At 41.0% G+C, this 15,544-nt stretch overlaps 1 long non-coding RNA gene across 23 annotated transcripts in view; it reads left to right on the forward strand.

The window, feature by feature from the left end:
• LOC102156687 overlaps window positions 1–15,544 on the forward strand; it is a 214,232-nt gene that overhangs the window by 30,633 nt on the left and 168,055 nt on the right. For 15 of the 23 annotated variants that reach the window (XR_005357204.1, XR_005357213.1, XR_005357222.1 and 12 more), the window contains one exon: window positions 7,464–7,706. The exons of 1 other annotated variant lie outside the window; for it this stretch is intronic. This is a non-coding gene — a long non-coding RNA (uncharacterized LOC102156687). Of the gene's footprint in view, window positions 1–3,161; window positions 3,347–7,463; window positions 7,707–9,548; window positions 9,606–12,648; window positions 13,871–13,893; window positions 14,074–15,544 lie in introns of those variants that run through there. 7 more of the 23 variants (XR_005357223.1, XR_005357203.1, XR_005357217.1 and 4 more) reach the window with 6 other exon arrangements.

Below are 15,544 nucleotides of genomic sequence, written 5' to 3' on the forward strand. Positions count from 1 at the left end.
CTGATCTATCCTCCCATTGCCTTCTTCTCTGTGTGTCTTCTTTGTATCCCTTATATGGACATGTGTCACTTGATTTAGGGCCTACACAAATGGTTCCAGAGAACTCCTCATCTCAAGATCCTCCACTTAATTATATTTTCAAAGACATTTGTTCCAAGTGAGGTCACATTCACAGGTTCTGGAGGTGAGGCCTTGCATGGATTTGTCTTTTTGTGGGAATTGTTCACTAGCTGTTGACTACAAAACTAGACCCTTCAACTGTTTCTATAGAATGTTGGTGCCAGAAGTCCTAATCTCACAGCATTGTTGTGGTAGAGAAGTGGTAGGTATTGATACTGCTCAGTGTTTCAGCACTGAGTACTCCCAGTTCACAAAATCTTCATCAAATGTCACATCAGAGGCCACAATGGTAGATTCTTACAGCTCCACAGACACACAGGCAGGGAGTAGGTGTCATCCACTCTGCAAATGAAATGAATAAATACTTTACCGGTAAAAATTTACTCCCCAGTTTTGACCTAGCAAGTTCTCCCATCTTGTATTCTTCCTCAGTCTCTCCATCTGCCACATTAGGGAAGCCAATCCTAGAAGTTCGGTTGTTATTCAGAAGGCATTTTCCCTAAGAAACAGTCTCTTGCTTGGTGGCTTGAAAGATGACAAAGGCTTTCCAGAACTGATCTGAGGCTAATCCATAAATGAATGCTTCTGACTTCCATCATCATATGGAAGCCTGCAATACAACCTCACTTCAGTGGGGAAGTATGTGGGTTCAGCCCAAACAACCAGGGAGATTTTGTCTTACAGACTTTTGGAAATAAAATCTGTTTCTAAGGAGGGAGAATCTTTGTATTGATGGGTTAATGTGAGCCAGCTCTGTCGCCCTGGAAACCCAGGTGCACAGCAGCACAAGTTGACCCAACCCCCTTTCCCCCTTCCTTTATTCCTTTTTTTTCTTCGTTTGCTTTCTATTTTATCTTTCATCAAACCCCTAGCATCTCTTCATCATATGCAAGGATATGGATTAGGTCCAAGGGGTACATTATATGGGCTCAGATGATATGGATATGGGTAAATGATCACTATCTGACACTCATAATAGAAGATTTAGAGTATTCTGGGGCAGTGAAACACTAGTCATGTCTGGGGGAGAGCAGGTGAATTGGGACTGGCTTATAGAAGATGCAGTGTTTGAGTCTGATCTTGAGAGATTCAGAGTATTGGGGTGCCTGGTTGGCTCAGTCAATTAAGCATCTGCCTTTGGACATGATCCCCAAGTCCTGGAATTGAGCCCTGCATCAGAGCTTCTTGCTCATCAGGGATTCTGCTTCTCCCTCTCCCTCTGCCTCTCCCCTTGCTCATGCTTTCTCTCTGTCTCTGAGATAAAGAAATAAAATATTTTTTTTTAAAAAAAGAATGCAGGCCAAGCAGAGGAAGTGGCGTATGCAAGTGTCAAAAGCTAAAAGGTAAATACTAATTTCAGGGAAGGTGGGTCATTTGCTATAATCAGAGTATAAGACCATAGCAGGAACCAGGACCTGAAGGAACAACCAAGGGTGCTACACTGAAGGCAAAGGCTATCACCAAGGGGTCAGAAGCCAGTGAAGATGGATCAGAGGGGAATTAGTCTCAAGTCAAGGAGATCAGTGATGATGCTCTTTGACTGGTTTATATGCTTACTGTTTGCCAGGCATTCTTCTAAGCATTTTCAATATATATATTCACTGGTCCATCCCGTACTACAATCCATGTATTCTTTCTTCTGGCAAAAAAAGAGTGAAAGGGTCACCCAGCTAATAAATGCCAGAGCTGGAATTTGAACTTGAAGTATGTCCATGACAGTGGGAGTGGGAAAGAAGAGGTGGAAGTTCTAGGACTTGGGGCCCAGTTGATGAGAAGGGAAGGGAGGTAATCAGGTCTTCAATTCCACCTAGGTTCCAGTTATGGCTATAAGATCTGCTCTTCCCTCACAGCTGTCCTCTCCTACATCCTGTCACCTAAGTGCTTGTGCAGCCAATGTCCCCAGGCCTGGCCTCTTCCAAAGGCCCTTTACATTAAGGGAGTATCAATGCTATTTGTTGGTATAGGGGTTTAACATCCAGACTCAAGTAATCCAGATTACTGGGTTTGTTACTCTGCTTTCCCCATCTTAGTTCCCTGCTATTCAGGGCATGATTATTGGACTAGCAATAATAACTAGTTGGGGGACGCCTGGGTGGTTCCACAGTGGAGCATCTGCCTTCGGCTTAGGGTGTGATCCTGGAGTCCTGGGATCGAGTCCCATATCCGGCTCACCGCAGAGAGCCTGCTTCTCCCTCTACCTGGGTCTCTGTCTCTTTCTCTGTGTCTCTCAGGAATACATAAATAAAATATTAAAAAATAAAAATAATAATAACTAGTTGGAAATTCAGAATCTCAGGCCCCATCGCACTTTCTTAATCAGAATTTGCCTTTTATTGGCTGGTTCTGACATAGGTGAATTCTGTGGTGCGCTAATATTTGAGAGGTGCTGTTTTTCTTGCATAGCTTTGAGTAAATTATGTAATGCCTCTTGGTCTCATTTCCTTCATCTGTAAAATGAGGGAGGTGATAGCATCTTCCTGATAGGATTATTTGAAAGAACTAAGTATTATTTAGTTCAAGAATATAGAACAAACCTCAAAAAATAGTACTTATTGCTGTTACTACTTAGTTTTTTTTAAACATTTTAAAAAATTTATTTGAGAGAGAGAGAGAATGAGTGAGGGGAGGAGAAGAAGGAAGGGAAAGGAACAATCAGACTCTGCTGAGCACAGAGCTCCACAAAGGGCTTGATCCAGACCTGAGCCGAAATCAAGTCAGATGCTTAACTGACTGAGCCACCCAGGTGCTCCACTATTTAGTTCTGATAAGGACTAACTTTTGCATGCTGACTTACAGGTTACAGAGCACAAATTTTATGATCTGAGTGAGTTATTGCAACAATCTTGTGAAGCAGATGAGGAAGGAGGCACTGAGAAACATCATGATGGGCCCCAAGTTAGATTTTAAAGTCTAGTTCAAGCATTCCATTTTTAGGGGGTATAGGACACAGTTATATAGCTGCTTTTATTATCTTTGGTCAGAGCCATTTTTATGGCAGAGATTGAAAATCAGGAGATCAATCTCTTAAACTCTGTTTTAAGCCAGCAAACTTTTGGAAGCTTCTGTACAGACAACCTGCCAGTATGTCAGATCTGAAGAGACCAGGAACTCTTGCAGTGTCTTGGCTCCTCCAGACCCATCTTCATCATCCTCTCGCCTGCTCTGTGCTCAGGAGACTGACCAGTATGGACCACATCAGTGGGTTCCCTTGTCTTCTGAGTTCTGGGTGAGTTTCTCCAACAAGGAGCCCTGGCAGCAGGTGGTGGGTGGGAGGTGAATGATGATGGTGTATTTATTCCCCCAATCCCTTTCCTGAAGGTCATGCAATGTGGGCTGCATCTCTAAAGACACTGTTGAGAGGTCCTCTCCATGAAATTACTTACCTTTTCTGTGGTTCAGTACCTGTCTTTCCAGAGCTAGTGTTGGAGGCAGTTGCCTGCTGTGCTCTACCAGCACCTTTTATGCTTTACCCTCACCCAGCTCTCACCTACTAAATCCTTCTGCTATGACTTGTCTTGAATGAGTCATGTTTCCTACCATGACCTGAACTGATGGGGTGGTGGTGATAGGGTGGTATTTTTGTCTTCTAAAAGGAAAAGTGAGTCTAAGAGAAGGGAATGATGCATCTATCATCACATGGATGATTAATGATTCTAGAGCCAAGTGTAAAATCCAATCACATGAGGTCCAGTTAATATTTTCTTACTGACTGATGTTCCCTTTACCTTACTTTTCCCTTCACTTCCTTTGCACAGGTCTCTTCCAAGGCTTCAAAATTAATTTGATAATCCTAAATTTGTATGCTATTTCTCAAAGAGAGTTCTTGAATTGCATAAGTCTCGAACTCCACACAACCAGGAGCCTTCCCTCTGAAGGGAAGTGTAGACATGTATTTGGCTGGACTATGAAACTTAGCTTTAGCTAAGGGAGAATGAAGGTCAAGGATTCACTCAGGGAATCCCACACTAGAAAACCCAATGTGACTCTCTGGGACCTGCCTGCTTCCTACCTGTTGCTGGCCCTTCACTCATGCCCTAAGTGGTACTCTCTTTGTTCCTGGCTGCTGTGGATGGTGACACCACTGCCCCTTCTACTATCATGTTGCTAAGGAATCACAAGAATTCTCCCAATTTTTTTCGGTAGATTTAGAATAAAAGCATATCAAAATATTGGGGTCTTCAGCATATGAACTGGGTTAGGAGCATCTACTACATAATCCTGTTCTTTACTGATTTGGAAATGGAGAGAGGTATCCTATTTCCTCTTTTTTGTATCTCTCACTGGCCCATCTCTTAGATATTCTTCTGGAAATGGGCTCTAGAGTCACCCTCCAGAGTTACCACAACCTCTGTCATCCTCCCCTTGCCTTCTTTCCTTCTGAAAGGCTCCTGGGACAAGGTAATGGTGACCAGGGTGGCTAGAGCAGCCACCTAAAATAATGACCATAAAGTGTCTTGAGAATGAAGCTCATCCACAGTGTGGCCACATAATTGCAAAGAAAATTGCCCTTCACCAAAGATTCATAGGGAATCATTCTCCTCTCATTTCTTACTCTTCCTCAAACACCATGCTCTGCCCACCCTATGTCCCTCTGCCTCTGCCTACAGCACTTTCCTCTCCATTCCCTGACTTCCAAATAAATAAAAATGCCACTGCTTGCTTCCATAAAGTCTTTAATGATTGACCCAAGCAGGATTGAATTTTGCTTACTTCTGAGAACATATTTAAGTAAAATAACGTACTCATTGCCTTATATTAAAAAAATGTGCTCGTATCTATTTGTAGTGTTCTTTTTTTAAAAAGATTTTATTTATTTACTCATGAGAGACACACAGAGACAGGCAGAGACATAGGCAGAGGGAGAAGCAGGTTCCCCATAGGGAGCCCGATGCAGAACTCGATCCCCAGACTGGGATCATCCCCTGAGCCAAAGGCAGACACTCAACTGCTGAGCCACCCAGGCATCCTTGTTTGTAGTGTTATTTTGTTTGTATATTGCTTTTACATATATTAAAGCCCTGGATTTTTAATTTATTAGACTAATATTATTATATCAATTTTTTAGATGAGGAAACTCAAGGGCAATGAGTTTTTGTAATTTTTTCTATTATTGTTCAGCTAGTAAATGGTTTCACTAGTAGCAGAGCAATAATCCTTAATTGTAATCCTTGCTATACATCAGTAGAAGGAGGAGGTACAGAGTCTGGGATGAGGTATTCCTGGATCTCCACTACACTGACCCACTCATTAATTTCATGATCTATGGTCTTGATTCCCTTAGAAATAATAAAATTTGACAATATAATTTAGTAGAAATAATGGGATGTGGAAACTTGCATAATCTTGGGCTCGTATCTGGGGTAGTTGTTTACCAGCTAAGCAAGTGACATCTCTAAGGCTTTTTCCTTATCTGTATAAAGGAGTTTTAATATTAATGGCATAAACTGCTAGTCTTTTTTTTTTTTTTTACAATATCCATTCTCCCCTTTCTCCTTACGAATAATTACCAGAGTATAGACTATATTTTCTAGCCACTCTCACAGCTTTTGACTAAGCATTGTCCAGTGATACATATGGTAGCATGTCACAGGTCCCTATTTGAACTTTAAAGAGAAAAAAAAAAAACAGGTGTATATTCTTTGACCTTACTTTTTGCCTTTTGTCTCCTTGCTGGGTGGAATGCAAGCATAATGACTGGAACTAAAGCAGTCATTTTGGACCATGAGAAGACCTTGAAATGGAGGTGACACCCAGAGGAGGCTGGGTTCTTGAAAAATTTTTGGAGCAAAGTCAATTTACCTTCTCACATTCTGTCTTAGAATTTATGATGACAGAGGAATGTTAAGACACTCTTAGTTCTTGAGTCCTTACTTTTAGCCAAACCTCATCTTAACATACATCATACAATACTTTTTTTTTGTAGGTTCATTATAAGTATTAGATATATCTATATCTGAGGTTGTTCTTCATGGAGGTACTAAGAGATACTCCAGTAGTGTTAATTACTGTAAGTCCTGCCTTGGACTACTGAGTCTGGGTCTCTGATAGACCAGCTTCTAGGACCTGGTCTGCTTTAGAGGTGATTTTGATTCCTCTATCATGAAAGGCTGTATATAGAAGCAGAAGGTTCAGAATCCCAAGTGTTCCATTATTCTCTGGCTTTATGGTTGTATAGGTAATTCTGGCTAAGTTGACCACCCAGATCAGCTTAGAAAAGAAAAACAGAGGAATAAGAAGTCATGGATGGAGATAAATGGGTTGGAAGGTTAAGATGGCATTTTTATGAGTTTAGTAGTCTGAAGCCTCAAGTTGGGTCACTTTTTTCTTCACTCTCTTTAGTTAGTACACAGTCATACAATATCAGTAAGAAGATATGTAAATTAATTGTTCGAAGATCTCATGATTTGTCCTACTAATGTTAAATTTTGGGAGGCTACTGGAATGATGGAATGTGGAGTAAACATTTGTTGAAAGCCTATCACATGTCAGGCCCTTTATGGTATTCCCTTAATATAGTCCTCATAGCACCATTGTAAATGAAATGCTGTTATCCCCATATTAAACTTGGAAGAATGGAAGCCGGAGTGGTAAGTAATTCATCCAAGGTTACAGAGTTAAGTAATAGTAGAACTGGGATTCACACTAAGTTCTAATTTTAAATTCTGTGCTCTTTAAAAATAAAGTCTCTATAAAACCTTGGAAATGAGACCAGACGTCCAGAACCATCTTCTTTCCCCTTTGGGTATCAAGCTGCAATTTCTTCCCTAACTATGACTAAGATGGGAAAGAGTTGACATTCTGATCCTCTCCCATCCCTGAAGGCACTGTCTATACCCTTTCTTGTAGCTCCAACAATTTCTAGGTCCTTAGCAAAGCTACCCACCCTGAATTGGATGGTCTGATGGGCCTGTAACAAGGTTGGCATTCAGGAGCTGCATCCTGCCCATTATCCACTCCTAGCATTGGTAAGAGCATTCCAGCTGCTACACATAATGGTAATTTATATATTGTCACTTACCACCATCCTGCAATGGGCATGGGAAGGTACCATCAGATAGTGAAATATCTTACTGACAGCTTGTGAGTAAAGCCAGGTTAATTCTCCCAAGGACATATGATGCAAACTATCTGCTTAACAAGTTTTTCCAAAAGGAAAACCTTGTAGCTGATCATTTCTTAAAGGCTATTTCTGAGCCTATGCCTGAAGACAGAGTATATGAATTCTCATGATAAACTCATTGTAACATGTCCACTATAATTTATTTTGGGGCAGTGAGGTAGATTGTAAAAATCGGCATATTTTACACCCCTTTGGCATGTAATTTTACAACTCTTTCTATCAGGAGGTACACCCTTTCCTCCAGTCTTTGGATCTGGGCTGGCCTGGTGATGTGCTTTGGCCAATGAATGTGGCACAAGTTATGAAGAGACAGTTCCAAGCTTTTATTCACTCTCTTTTGGGACCTTGCCCAGCCCCTGTGTAAACAAGCTGAGGCTAGCCTGCCAGAGGATGAGAAACCATGTAGAGTGGAGACACATCATTGCAACTGAGGCCATCCTAGATCAGAAGAACTGCCAACCTGCAGGTAAAGTGTCAGAATCATAAGCCATACTTAACTGTTATTATTTTAAGCCTGGGCTTAAACATTGATAAAATATTTACAGTGAAAACTGAAAAACTCATAAAAACAGTAATAAAATCAATCACTGAGCTTTGGTGATTGATTAGAAAGCAACAGCTGATACACTCCAATGATAACAGTTTTTTTTTAATAGATGGTGCTTGCTGAGCATGCTGAGCAATGCCATGCACCAGCATCTTGCCTATTTTCCCTCTTTTCATCTCTCCATCCACAAAACCTACCATTTTATTGAAAAGTTACTCAGCAGTGTTTTATATGTCATAAAATTTAATCTTTCTATCTGCCATATAAGATATATGTTGTTTCCATTTGATGGAGAAAGAAGCTGATTCTCAGAGGGATTGGGTGAATTGACTAAGCCTAAGGTACCATCTGAAAAATGGCAGATCTGAGATTTGATCTGCATCCTATACCTGCATTTTCCACCCCCATGGCTTGTATTTTTCTGGTCACTTTTCAAGAGAGGTAACTTCATGCCTTATTTTTGGAGAAGGACTTTCAAGGAAGTTAAATAACTTGTCCAATTAATAAGTGGAAGAGTAGGATTTGAACCTACAATTCACTGACTCTAAAACCTGCATTAACTGAGGTTCATTATTAAGAAATATGTCCTAACTGGAGAAGAACATGTTTACATCCATGCTAGGATCATGTTACTTCTTTGTTTTAGAAACTTGTTCTGCTCTGTTTGACTATGTTTTAAAAGTCATGTTTTGCAAACCCCAAATTGTAACAGAAAGCAGGTTGTAAAGGAACTGGTGAGAGTTATTGCCCAGAAAAACCAGCTGGGAAGCATTTCAGTGTCAATCTTATTATTGCTTTTAAATTAGCAGTGACTTCAAAAGCCTTTGAAGTAGCTGGCAGAGAATGCTTGGATTGGGGAAAACAATCACTAGAGGGTATTCTCAGCAGGCATGTACTTTATAAACGTTCCTCCTCTTTATGCCCTGGCACAGAGAAAGGTTGGAAAAGAGGTAGAGGGATCTTAGCAGGAAGCTTCTAGCTGACGTGAATTGCCAGGAAGACCCAATTAGCCTGTCCCTCTCAGTAGCAAAAGCCCAAGCAGAAGGAATAAATTATTTGTGGCAGTGGCCAAAGCTGCTGACAACTTCAGAGACCACCCGTGAGGTCTTTCCATGTCAAGCTGACTAGAAGGACCTGAGAGGCTCTAACCCCAGGGACTTGATGGATTCCAACCTGACAGCAGAGCTAAGTTAAATCGTGGCTCATAACACCTGGAAGAGAAGTATCACAATATACTTGTTTCCAACCCTGAATCTCTGTCTGAAGTCTTTCACTGGTTGTCTCCCAGGATTGGTTTTAGAGTTTACTTCTTTGGAAACTCTGACATGTCCTGGGACTTCTCTCTATCTATATACAACCCCCTTATTTCTCCATCCATCCATCCATCCATCCATCCATCCATCCCTCTATCCAGCTAGAGTTTGATGACTTCCTACTTTGTGCCTGATGTTACCAGACCTTGAGAATACTGTTGATTTTAAAGTAGATAACAAGGTCCCTTCCTCCTCATGATGCTTACTTAACTCTTGGAAAGAGCATAAAGACTACTCAGTGAGAAGACCACGTATGTACCTGGGCACCAATAAAGAAGTAGCAAGAAATTACTAGGAAATAATTTGATATTTTTACACATACAAAACTATTTTATCAACATGGGGGTGTATCCCAACTGGCTTGAACTTCCCTACATGTATTTATGGCATAGGAATGTTTTTATGTTGAGTCAGATATCAGAAGAAGTGAAACCATGATCTTTTCCAGGCTTGGAGTCTTAAAAGGTCATTTGTTATCATAAAGAGGAAAAAATGAATAGTTATGGTAAGTGCTCTAATATGGAATGCTTGTGATCTGTGAAAGAAACCAGGAAAAGTGTTTAATCAGCCTTGAAGCACGCGTGCATGTGTGTGCATGTGCGTGTGCGTGTGTGTGTGTGTGTGTGAGATGGAGGGTGGTCAGGGAAGTCCAATGGAGAAGTTATTGTTCCCTCCTGTCTGCTCTCATAGTCCTTGGGTCATACCTCTATTCCAATTCCTGCTTTAATCAATTATCTACATGTCCATTTGTAGCATATGCTATAGTGTCCCACCTATATTGTGTTAGCACCCGCTATTCTGGTGTATGCCCATAGTATAGTACTATGGGCACCTGCAACTTTCTGCCTGAGTGGCTTTTCTGCATCCACAGGCAGGGAAAAACAAAAGTGCAAGAGGTTTGAGATTTCTGGGAGCACCCTCGCCTTAACTGAATATAGATGGAAGTAAGGTGATAAGTACCCCAACTTTATCACTTTTGGGTAGGATCACTTGAAAGCAAATTCTGCAACATGCCCCCAAGTTCTCAGGCAGGCCTCAGCCCAGTATTTACCAGCATGATAATACAGCCTATATTACCTTCCTTCTCTGGCCAGTGTCATTCCTCAAATCCTCTACCAGTTGTCCTGGGATCACCTTCAAATAGACTTCTTATATCCCTATCCTGGTTTCAGAGTTGGGTTCTGGGGGAATCAAAGCTAGGACAATGACTCTCTTCTCCTCCCAGACCAGGGCTGTGGCCAGTACAAAGCCTGGCATGTAAAGTTGGACTTAATAAATCTTGAACAAATGAACTAATGAATGAGTAAATGAATAATGAAGTATGAATGGTGATGGCACACTTCTACCCTGTTCTGTTTTATAAAACTCAAATGAATCTCATTATAATGACATTTGGGAGGAGGAAAAAATAATGTTTGGGAGCTAACCAACAGATGATTTGGCTTCTGAGAAATGGGAGACAGCAGGTTGGGCCTGAAGGAAAAAGATGAAGCTATGTTGATGTCTTCCTCTCTCTTTCCTACCCTGGATTACCCTCCCCTACTGTACCTACAGACATACCAGCAACAGCCTGCCTTTCCTTATTTTGATAAGATTCAGATTCAAAGATTTCTTGGAAAATGCATTCTTTTTTTTTTTAATTTTTTTAAATTTTTATTTATTTATGATAGTCACAGAGAGAGAAAGAGAGAGAGGCAGAGACATAGGCAGAGGGAGAAGCAGGCTCTATGCACCAGGAGCCCGACGTGGCATTCGATCCCTGGTCTCCAGGATCGCGCCCTGGGCCAAAGGCAGGCGCCAAACCGCTGCGCCACCCAGGGATCCCGGAAAATGCATTCTTAAGATAAAGACCAAGGAGACCTAACAAATCCAACATAGTTCTCACAAAACTGTTGGTATCTATTATTCATGTACTCAGTTCATTCATCTGTAAATTTATCCATTCAGTATTTTACTTATTCATTAATTTGGTCATTTGTTAGTTGATTCATTTCCTCTCTCCTTGCTGACTTGAAAACTTTGGTTCAGAGGAACTGATAATGAAGCACATCGTCCCTAGAGACTGAATGCCTTGATTTGCATCCTGGCTGTGTGAATTTGGGCAAGCTACTTACCTTACCTGTGTTTTAATTATTTCATTTGTAAAATGGGATAAATGGTACCCCTGGTAGAGAAGGTTAAGTGATTAGTGGTGTGTGTGAAGCGCTTAGAACAATCCCACACATAATCAATCATAGCAATAATCACCATTATCCTGTTTTTTTTGAATTGTCAGGCTGTGCTGGGTATTGCTCACTCCTTCTACACTTTCACTTTCTTGTTCCTATTTCTGGCTTTGCTCGCCACAACAGACTGACCATATTCCCCTAGGGGAACAGAGTTTCCCAACTTCCAAATCAGTCCTGAAAGCTTAACCGGACACATCACTCTCCTGACTGTTATGAAGAATCAAAAACACCACAAAGTGTGCAAAGCATGTCCATTTAACCTTTTTAAATCCTTTTTAGCTCTCCCAAGCCTCCCTCTCTTCTGATGATCTCCAATAGCTCCTGCTTCCCTTCTGTTGCTTCCATAACAAAACCCCTTTCAGCTGGGTTTGAAAGGATTCACCAACAACTGTTGACACAAAGGTGTAAAGAAGGGGGTAGCTTCCAAGAAGGAGTTCATCTTGGAAGCTCTACTGTTTGCACTGTGCTTTCCCCCTTCTTCTCTTACAACAACCCTAACATGGCCTCCACCCTGACTACCTAATTTGTAACACTGAAACAACCACGCCTTGTCCTTTCCTGCCTTTGGTTTGCTAATAGCTAAAGGTCAGGGTCAGGGTGGGGAGAGGAGAGGTCAGCTCACTGCAGCCAGCTCTGGATTGGTCAAAAGGAAAGATGAGTGTCTGTTTTACCAAGAATGGAAAACAATGTGTGCAGAAAGGTGTTGTCCATCATAGTGGGGTCCACATTCCTACAATTCATATTTTGTTAGCACTTTACAGACCAATCAGCAAGTTGAAAGCACCCTGGACTACAAATGAACATCACTATGGTTCATATGAAAGTGTACAATGATCTATGGGCATGTACATTGTGAAAACAGTGACAGCTCAACTTGATTAGAAGGCATTGGAAGGCAATGCTTGAGAGCATGGATTCTGCTGCCTAAATGCCTGGGTCGAATCTCTACTCTGTTACTTTTAGTTGACTGAGGTTAATGTGCCTCAGAATTCATATGTCTAAGTGAAGATGGTACAAAGTCCATGTGCCCTAGAGTTGTTAAGATGGCCAAATGGGTCCATCAATGGGTGGAATTAGAGTAGTAAGGACTCCTCATAGCTATTAAGCACATGCTGTGTGCCAGGTACTGTCCTAAGAGTTCTCTGTTCAAAGGAGTGGACGTGAACTGGATGCTCGCATCGGTTTGGCAGCATGTAACAGTAAACACCTAAAATACCAGCAGCTTAGATAAGGTAGAAGCTTCTTTCTGTGGTCATCAGAGACCTAATCTCCTTTATTTTCAAATACTTCATTACTCAAGTATTAGTTTCTGTTCTCCAGGTCACCTCATGTTGCATGCAGCTCTAGCCCCAAGACCCCTATCTCAGGCATCAGGAGGAAGATAAGGTGTTGGGGAAAAGGGATGTACCTTTAAGGTGAGTCAGCTCTTCTTAAGGAATTTTCCAAGAGGCTCTCCACACCTTTTAAGCTTACATCTCTTTGAAAAGAACTTAGTCGCCTTGTTTTATCTAGCTCCAAGGAAAGCTGGGAAATGTAGTGGATCTCAACTGGGCCTTCCAATGAGACTGAAGCCCCAGATGATACCTTGACTGCAACCCTGAAAGAATCTTTGATCCAAAGAGACCCAGTTCAGCTGTGCTCAGGTTCATAACCCACAAAACTGAGATAATAAATGGTTGCTGTTTTAAGCTGCTAAGTTTGGGGGGTAATTGTTATGTAGTGATAGAGAATTAGTACACTAACATTCTGGAAATTTCCCTTTTCCTCTATTTTATTATTTTTTTAAGATTTTACTTATTTATTCATGAGAGACACAGAGACATAGACAGAGGGAGAAGCAGGCTTGATGTGGGGAGCCTGATGTGGGACTCAATCCCAGGACCCTGGGATCATGATCTGAGCCAAAAGCAGACACTCAACCACTGAGCCACACAGGTGCCCTCCCTTTTTAAAATTTTAAATGTTACAGCCTCAGTGAGCATGTCATCTGTATTCCAACTACCAGTAGGCAATAAATTGGCCAAATGCTTTGCCACTGCATAGCATGGGGCATCATATTTCTTACTTACAACATCCTTTGCTAAATGAATTCATTAAAGTTGCAGGATACAAAATAAATGTACAGAAATCTGTCGCATTTCTGTACACCAATAATGAAGCAGCAGGAAGAGAAATGAAATATCCTTAACGTTTGCCTCTAGTGCCTTATCCAATGCCATATATTAGATTCTATTTCTCATAGTACCTCTCTTGCAAGAACTAAATTCTTAAGAATTTAGAATTTAAATGATCACTTATCACTTAAGGTCCAGCTACATCCAACAGAAATTTCAAAATCACCGTCAGATACACAAGAAAGGGGTTTATTGTAGTTTCACATAAAAGAAGTCTAGCAGTAGCTAGCCTAGGACTACTTTAGAGGTTCTGTATTCACCTCCTCCCATACTCCTTCTTGCTCCAAGACTTTGCCATTCGTCATTAAGACCACTACATGGTCCAAAATGGCTGCTTCAGCTCTATGCATCATATTCTTTTTTGTTTTTTTTTTTAATTTATTCATGATAGACATAGAGAGAGAGCGAGGCAGAGACAGAAGCAGGCTCCATGCCGGGAGCCCGTCACGGGACTCGATCCAGGGACTCCAGTATCGCGCCCTGGGCCAAAGGCAGGCGCTAAACTGCTGAGCCACCCAGGGATCCCTCTATGCATCATATTCTTATTCCAAGTCACAGAAGGATGAAACACGTAAGACATCTTAGCTGAATCAGCTACCCTTAAGAATTCTTCCAAACTTAAAGATGTGGTTTGTGTATACAATGGAATATTACTCAGCCATTAGAAACGACAAATACCCACCATTTGCTTCAACGTGGATGGACCTGGAGGGTATTATGCTGAGTGAAATAAGTCAATCGGAGAAGGACAATCATTATATGGTCTCATTCATTTGGGGAATAAAAAAATAGTGAAAGGGAATAAAGGGGAAAGGAGGAAAAATGAGTGGGAAATATCAGAAAGGGAGACAGAACATGAGAGACTCCTAACTCTGGGAAACGAACTAGGGGTGGTGGAAGGGGAGGGGGTGGGGGGTGGGGGTGACTGGGTGACGGACACTGAGGGGGGGACTTGATGGGATGAGCACTGGGTGTTATTCTATATGTTGGCAAATTGAACACCAATAAAAAATAAATTTATAAAAATAAAAAATAAAAAATAACAAAAAAAAATCACTTAAGACATTGGGAAATCATGGCATGGGATGCAGGATATGAAAAATAGAAGCCTAGCTACATTACAAATATATGAAACAATGCCACCAAAGGGGTTGAAATGACAACGAGCTAAGGTAGGTCATTTTGGAAATAAATAGTAAGACTGAATGTTGAGTGAAGTCAGTCCATCGGAGGACAATCATCATATGGTTTCACTAATAGGTGGAATATAAGAAATAGTGAAAGGGACTATAAGGGAAGGGAGGGAAACTGAGTGGGGAAAAATTAGAGAGTAAGACAAACCATGAGAGACTCCTGATTCTGGGAAGCAAACAAAGGGTTGGGGAAGTGGGGTAACTGGGTGACAGGCACTGAGGAGGGCACTTGATGGGATGAGCACTGGGTGTTATACTATATGTTGGCAAGTTGAATTTAAATAAAATACTAAAATAAAATAAAATAAAATAAAATAATTCAATGATAAAAAAATGACTGAAAAAATTCTTCCAAACAATGCTTTCCATAAGATATTTGTGTAGTAGACAATAGGGTATTTAAAAAGTAGAAGATCTTGTTGGTCATTTACTCAGAGAGAGAGAGAGAGAGAGAGGCAGAGACAGAAGCAGGCTCCATGCAGGCAGCCCGTTGTGGGACTTGATCCCAGGACTCCAGGATCATGCTCTGGGCTGAAGGCAGATGCTAAACCAGGATCACACCCTGGGCTGAAGGCGGCGCTAAACCACTGAGCCACTGGGGCTGCCCAGGTTTATACATTTTGATTCCTCTTTATTTTTTTTCTCTTTCATTATTTTTGCTATACTTGTATGACATCCATCCAAGTGATTGCTTCATATTGAATTATGGAGTGAAAAAGTTATTTCCCTACATTTACATACCATCTATACAATTTTTCCATAATGTGTTTTTAAATCAATTCACTTTTTTTTAAATCAGTTCACTTTTTAAAACATTATATATATATAATTATATATATATATTTACAA

This window comes from Canis lupus, chromosome 3 (genome assembly GCF_011100685.1).
Source record: "Canis lupus familiaris isolate Mischka breed German Shepherd chromosome 3, alternate assembly UU_Cfam_GSD_1.0, whole genome shotgun sequence".
In the NCBI taxonomy this organism is placed as follows: Eukaryota; Metazoa; Chordata; class Mammalia; order Carnivora; family Canidae; genus Canis; species Canis lupus.